The sequence below is a fragment of the Euprymna scolopes genome, chromosome 42 (assembly GCF_053919585.1).
Source record: "Euprymna scolopes isolate OS-2025 chromosome 42, ASM5391958v1, whole genome shotgun sequence".
Lineage (NCBI taxonomy): Eukaryota > Metazoa > Mollusca > Cephalopoda > Sepiida > Sepiolidae > Euprymna > Euprymna scolopes.
Window position 1 is genome coordinate 21989922 of NC_136523.1, and position 7488 is coordinate 21997409.

General features: G+C 36.8%; 2 pseudogenes; both read left to right on the forward strand.

The window, feature by feature from the left end:
- Positions 1–4869: 4869 nt before the first annotated feature.
- Positions 4870–4988, forward strand: LOC145267380 (5S ribosomal RNA; annotated as a pseudogene).
- A 1512-nt stretch (positions 4989–6500) lies between these two features.
- On the forward strand, positions 6501–6607 carry LOC145267319 (U2 spliceosomal RNA; annotated as a pseudogene).
- The last annotated feature ends 881 nt before the right edge of the window (positions 6608–7488 follow it).

A 7488-nucleotide genomic window follows, 5' to 3' on the forward strand; every position in this document is an offset into this window, starting at 1 on the left:
ATATATAAAAACAAGAATATATATACACGAGGATATATATATACACGAAAATATATATATATATATACAAGAATACATATACACAAGAATATATATAAACAAGAATATATACACACAAACACGAGAATATATATATATAAGAATATATATACACAAGAATATATATATACACGAGAACATATATACACACGAATTTATATAGACAAGAATATATATATATGCAAGAATATATATATATATATATATATATATATATATATATATATATATATATATATATGCACGTAAATATATACACGAATGTGACCGTGTTCTATGACAAAGACATACAGGCAGGCAGATACATAAAAGACAAGGCCATCCAACCAGATATTGTTATATGGAACAAGCATGAAAGAACTGCACTCATTGTCGATGTCACAGTCCCAAATGATTTCGGCCTTAACGGAGCTGAACGCGAAAAGATAACAAAATATCAAAACCTAAAAAATGATCTATAAACGACATGGCTGTGCACACAGACATGGTCTCTGAAAGAAATAAACATTATACCGGTTGTGATAGGAGCAACTGGCTTAATAAAAAAGAATCTTCATAAATATTTAGAAGCAATCCCTGGAAGACCAAGCTGTAATGAAATACAGATAGTAGCCATAAAGGGAACATTACCTATTCTTAAAAGAGCCCTCGAATATAAATTTAAATCATAACGGAATCAAGTGTTAGCTCCAGGAAGGGGCCCCTTGATCTCTTAAAACTTACTAAAGTAAAATACAATAAAAAAGAGAATGTATATACACCAAAATATATATGATGATTGCAATGTCTTGTCAGACGAGTGCCACTCCCTCAGACATTTAAAATCTATGAGCCCAAATGCCTGAGGGAGTATCTATACAAATATGATGTTACAGATTCTTAGCTTTGTACGACAGCTAAGTCTCTCTTTCGGTTCAAAATGTTGAGATTCAGCAACAAGCAAGAGCAAGATAGCCAGCAACAAATTAAACTGCAGACCAGCTTAATGCGGGTACTGGTCTTCCGCTTTATGGTTTTTTAAATCAGAGATTTGCTTCTCCTAGAAAGGTTGCCTTCACCACGACTTACTGGAGCCCTCTCCACCCCAATACACATATACACACACACAAATATACACGGTGCTAGTTGGCCGTTGACCCAGAAAAAGAGTTCATTCGCCCTTTGGAAAGTCTTGTTTTTAATCCTTCAGGGAGACTAGCCGCTCTCCTCACCAAACAAGTCTGGTGGGGGAACCAGTTTAGTCGCCGGTGACCCGACCATGAGGCAGGTAGTACTGGGTTACATGGTACCAGTAGCATATGACATGACCTGACATACATATGGATACATGACAATATACATATAGGCAATGTATATAGACAAGAAGCAATGTCATCCAAACACGTTCTTTTCTTGCTTAATCCTAACACCAAATGTGTAAAAAATAAAACAAAAAAACACACACTTAAACGCACAGGTAGGAAACAACGGACAACCGCAAACATTTGCAATCCATAAAATCTATTGCAAGAGAAACAAAGGATTCGATCTAAAAAAAAAAAAATTTAAGACAAAGAATCCTATTTTCCAATTTCGAAAAGGAAATTCTTTCTTTTATCTAAAACCAACAATAATTAAGAACCCATTCCATGCATGAAGGAGTTATAAGACCATTTTTGTTTCTGTATTCATTGCCATGTTGAAATAGAAATATTATTACAGATGCGTTTCCGATAACCGGAGAGAGTGTCGGTGTGATTGCAGAGTTGGAACTGCACTAATTCTGTGAGTGGCATTAGAATTGGCCATGATAACCAGATTAGTTTTTATTATTATTATTAATGCGATAGCGTGTGTGTTATTTTCTGTGTCACGCTTACGTCCGGGTCGTTTAATTGTTATTTACTTCCATTTCTTGTCATAAATAATTTTACCAAGAATTCTTCATAAGTTTTGGTTTCGGTTTCAATTATAACTGATGGCACTCTAATAATTTATTTTTTTTATAAATCATTTTATCAAGAATTCATCATAAGTTTTCGTTTCGGTTTCGATTATGGCTGAAGGAACTCAAGTTATATATATATATATATATATATATATATATATATATATATATATATATATATATATATATATTATCTTTAATTAAAAAACGGGCTTTACACACTCATTTTTCTTTTAATGAATTTCGAACGAAATAATCCTCTCTAGAAAAACATGCGTGAGTAGGTGAGAATTTTCTTTTTAGGCCATCAGAAATCGGTTTCGTGAGCGTTCAATAGGCGCCGGTAAATGTCGATCCGTTCAATTTCTTCTGCATATCGGAATTCAATAATGCGTCTCTCCTTTTGCGGACGTCCATGACAGGAGTTGCTTTCTTAGAGCCTCGTACCGTCAATATCTACAACAGAAGGACGAAACTTTCATGTCATTAATGCATAGGTTCAGTTATTATAACAATGTGATTCGCAAACTCTCCCTGATCTATTCGGGCGGAATAAAAATAGAAGGTGTTACTTTTGGAAAGTCCCTTGTATTTGGCACTTTTTCCCCGACCATGGCGGATGGAACACTATCCATGTGAGATAAATATTCCCCAAGAATTTGATTTTCCAATTTCTTCTTTGGCCAAAAAGAGAAAAAAAATGTTTTTTTCTTTGTGGATTTATTATGTTATCGTTTTACACTTATCAAGGTGAAAGGCTGGTCGAGGATAACGGTTAATGAGATCGTTGGCTGGCGTGTGAAACAGTACCTTAAGAGGATTGAAAAATATGAAAGAGATGACAAATTCTACCGTTCCAATAGATATCTCACTGTCGATGCAATTCTCTACTTGCATAAGAGCCAAACACGTCCTAGAATGGAGTACTTTTGCCACATCTGAGCAGGCGGTCCTGGATATAACTTTAAATCATATCCGATGGTGAGGCCCCAGCTTGCGGGCTTTGGGGAGTATGGAGCAACCCCTTAATTGCCATTGCTCCCAGGTCCACTCTGACCCGGAGTGGTAGTACCTGTTAGGGTCCCAACTATGGATTAAATAGAAACCGACTTGAAAAAAAACCCAAATATACTCTATTAAAAACAAATTCTTCAAAAGCACTGGATTCGGAATTAAATAACCTGAAAAGGGTTGATATGCCGTAAAACAAAAACAACAAGCAAACAGATGAGCAGGAGCTGTTCGGAGCTCCTATCATGCCTTGACAGGGTTCAAATCCGACTTCGTAATCTAGTAGGCGATGTCCTTTCCTCTTTCCTGCAGCTTCTTTTCCACAGAAGAGACGTTGCGAGCCTGTTTCTGCTCTATAGTTATTTTCATGACATGTATTCAACTGAGCTTCAATCTGGGCCCCCCTCGCTAATCTTTCACAAAAAAATACTCGTCTAACCAAAATCCTCGTCAATAATTTCCCCCACCCTCTATCGGTGCCTGAACCTAAATGTGGATTCAATAAACAGAGCTTTTTTTCTACAACTGACCGCCTGCAGAACTCTGTTCTGCTGGTTTGCTTTTCAGCTGATTACGATATGGTTGTGTTCAAGTTCAACGTAACTTGAAGACCAAAGTTCGATAACTTGAAACGATGGCTAAACAGTTATTTGTTTACATTTTATCTTGAAGATGATCAGATTGTGTAAAGTTCGAAATTCCGTATATGTTCTCAAGTTCGATGCAAAGATGCCCAAGAAATGCGATTTTCCAATTTCTTTTTTTTTTTTATCCAAAAGAAAAATTATAATTAGGAATTCCTTTGTTGCGTGAAATTATTGTAAATCCAATCTAATTCCAGTCTTTTCAAGTCAGAATTTATATGAAGGTGGCGGTTGTATACAAAAGTTGTGCAGATTGTAAACTGATTGGAACTGTGGGTACGCTGTAACACGATGAGATATGGTAGAATAGACATGTTCTGAAATTGCCTTCAGTTATCCGTGGAAATAGATCATTTCTCATTATTCTCCTGTAATGCATAGCATTACATTATAAAAAAAAAAGATATGTTGTTTATATTATACTAGCAGGGGGAACGCCCAGCGTTGCCCGGTCATAAAATAAAATAGACATCTCACTCCTGATGCAATTCTCTACGTATATAAAAGCCAGGTTCGGCCGACGATGGAGTACTGTTGCCACATCTGGGCAGGGGCTGTTAGAAGCAGTTTATCCTGTCTTGACAAAGTTCAAAAATAGGCCTAGCTAGTGGGGGATGCCCTTTACTTTTTCCTGCTACCTCTTTCCCACAGAAGAGACGTAGCGAGTATGTCCCTACTTTATCGTTATTTTCATGGCAGGTGCTCATCTGAACTTCAATCTATGCTCCCCCCCCCCTCGCCAGACTTTCACGAAAAACACTCGTCTAACCAGAACCACTATCAACAATTTCCGACACTCTTAATCTGTGCCTACACCTAAACGTAGATTCCATGAACAAGGCTTCTTTCTTAGAACTGCTCACCTGTGGAACTCTATTCCGTTTGCTTGCTTTCCAGCTGACTACAATCTGGTTGTCTTCAAGTCTAACGTAAACAAGTTCTTACTGAACCGCCCCCTAAGTAATCCAAGTCATAAAATTCCCACTAATGTTTACTACGCTTAAATCACAATGACTAATGTATACCCATTAACCTTTATCCTCAAGTGACCTCTGGACCTTGATAAGTGGTGACCCCTCCCCTGTAAAAAAAATACGCTTAAATATGATATTTTAATTCATTCAAATTTCGCATTTATTATTATTATTATAGAGTCAATTCTCTATTGATTATTTTGTATTATATTCTACCCAATATATAGTATATTATTTTGTATATTATTTTGGATTATATTATACCAATATATAGTCATACGGCATAATCACGTTGACACACCGGTTCCCGTCAGATCACCGAAGTTAAGCAACGTTGAGCCTGGTCATTACTAAAATGGGTGACCAATATGGGAAGTCAAGGCGCTGTATGTAGGAGGACGTCGACACCTCCCTGCAAAAAGTTGCAAAAACGTAACGTCGTCATCTCCCCTAACGGGGGTATACATGCGACTGAGGACCGCTTGTCAATTTCATACTCCCATGAAACTTCCTCCTTCGGAGGAAGCCGGTTACACCCTGAATAGGGTTGGTGCTGACTGCACACAATATATAGTCGCGATTTTTAAAGTAAAACCAAAAACTGACTTGGATGCCATTAGCTAAAACCGAAACGTATATCACTTTAGCCTGAAACGTTACTGAATCAGCCATTATCAGTTGGATAAGAAATCGCTTAAAATAACTTAAGGTAAACATACTAATTTATATACATAATTTGCTTATTCGTATAAGAGCAGTTTAAGTTGAATCGTTGCGTTATTTAATATATATACAATTTTCTAACTTGCACTTTTCAAATGTTCGCTAAATTATACATACACCTGGCAATTCTACTGTCGTTATTCTTGAAATCAATAGGGAGACGAATTTATCAACATATAAGTTTATTTACAATTAAGCTTTTGCCCATAGACAAAGAGAAAAACGTTTATTTGTAGGGGTTAGTTTGTATGTGTGGCGGCCACGGAAGAGGAATGGCTGTCACGTTGGAAGACTATCAGTTTGCTCTTTTCTCTCTCTCTCTCTCTCTCTCTCTCTCTCTCTCTCTCTCTCTCTCTCTCTCTATCTATCTATCTATCTATCTCTGTCTATCTATCTATCTCTCTATCCCTCTCTCTATATATATATTTATCTATCTATCTCTATCTATCTATCTCTCTATCTATCTATCTATCTATCTCTCTTCTATTGTATATATCAACTCTTATAAACTACATTCCTTAAATGTAATACATCTTCCTTTCTTATTTTTGCGTTGCACAATTTTTAGTCGCGTGCAAGCGACTCTATAAGTCACTCTGTCGGTCCGTCGGTCAGTCGGTCTATCGGTCGGTGTGTCGGTCTGCCGGTCTGTCTGTAACACTTTTGTGCTTGGCCATTTGTTAATAGATGCTGATCTTAACTTTTTAAGTTTTTCTTGGCCTTTGGGCCAAGATCACAGTGTATTATCTATTCTGGCATATACTGCAAGCAAATACCATATGTGGGGGCAACCCCACGTATAAGACCTTGGTCAATGTAGGGGCAACCCTTCATACCAATTGTCACTATCCAGCTCCCATTTCCGACCCATCGGGAGCTGGTCCCCTTTTCCCTCCCCTCCCTCCCTCTCTCTCTCTCTCCACATTAAAAAACGGTCGTGTGCCTGATTTGCTCATTTGGGAAGCAAATAAATACCGGCAACCCTTCATACCAATTGTCACTATCCAGCTCCCCTACTCCCCGGGGAGTTGGTCCCCATTTCCCCTTACCTCCTCACATTAAAAAAAAAATATATATATATATATATATAAATATATATATATATATATATATATATATATATATAATGGGCGGAAGTCGAGAGTCTTGTGCCTAATTTACTCGGTGGGGAAGCAAATAAATACCGCTTTTCTTGGCCTTTTGGCCAAAATCAAAGTGTAGTATCTGTTCTTACTACATGCTGTACTTATGTTTGTAACATTGTGATATAAAGTAGGGAATCACTTTTCTGTATTAATTTACTGTAAACTGATCACCCACTTTACAACCAGCCAGTCTCAAAGCCATTCAAGTCGTTCTTCAGATCATTCAAGTTGTTTTTTAAGGATTCCAGTTATTTTTAAACATTCAAGTCATTCTTAAGGTAATTCAATTCATCCTTAAGTTCATTAAAGATATTCTAAGTCATTTACTTTTTATTTATTTAAGTCATTTCAGCACATTTTTCGATCATTTTAGTTTATCTTTAAGAATTTCATGTCAATCCTACATTCACGCATTCATTCGTTACGCGAGAGCACGCGACTAATGGCGATCGGCCTTTTTACCAATCGACCTGGAATGTAAACCTTTTTTTGTTTTAGTGATAATTATAATTCCGGTCATTTTTATGGAACACAGGAGGGTAGATCAAAAATCCATCTGGAATGTGCGTGTGTGCACAACTACGTTTTTATAGGCGTCGCTCCGACTCCATATCTAACAGAATCACGCTTGCCAAGTTCTATTTCTTTCAGTTTAGGTCCTTTAGCAACTATTTTAACCGAGTAAAGGCAAATAAAAAAAGTCCACAAAAATGCAATTATTTGAGCCATATCGCGCCGAAATGCCACATTTCATCTCGGAGGATATAAAGTTTTAGAAAAATTAAGACAGGCCGACATAATGAGTTTTATAATTAAGATTTCTCTTAGTTTGTCTGTCCGTTTTGTTTTTTATCGAAACCTACCTGGCGATCTGGCTTAAATTTTGCATAAAATTTTGCTCTGATAACGTGCAGCAAACGAAGTGTTATGGTATCCATAAGATGCAACGTTTGTGGATTAATAGGAATTAATAAGGATTAGCCACCAAAATATCACATTTACTCTAGGAGTTTGTTCGAAACCTA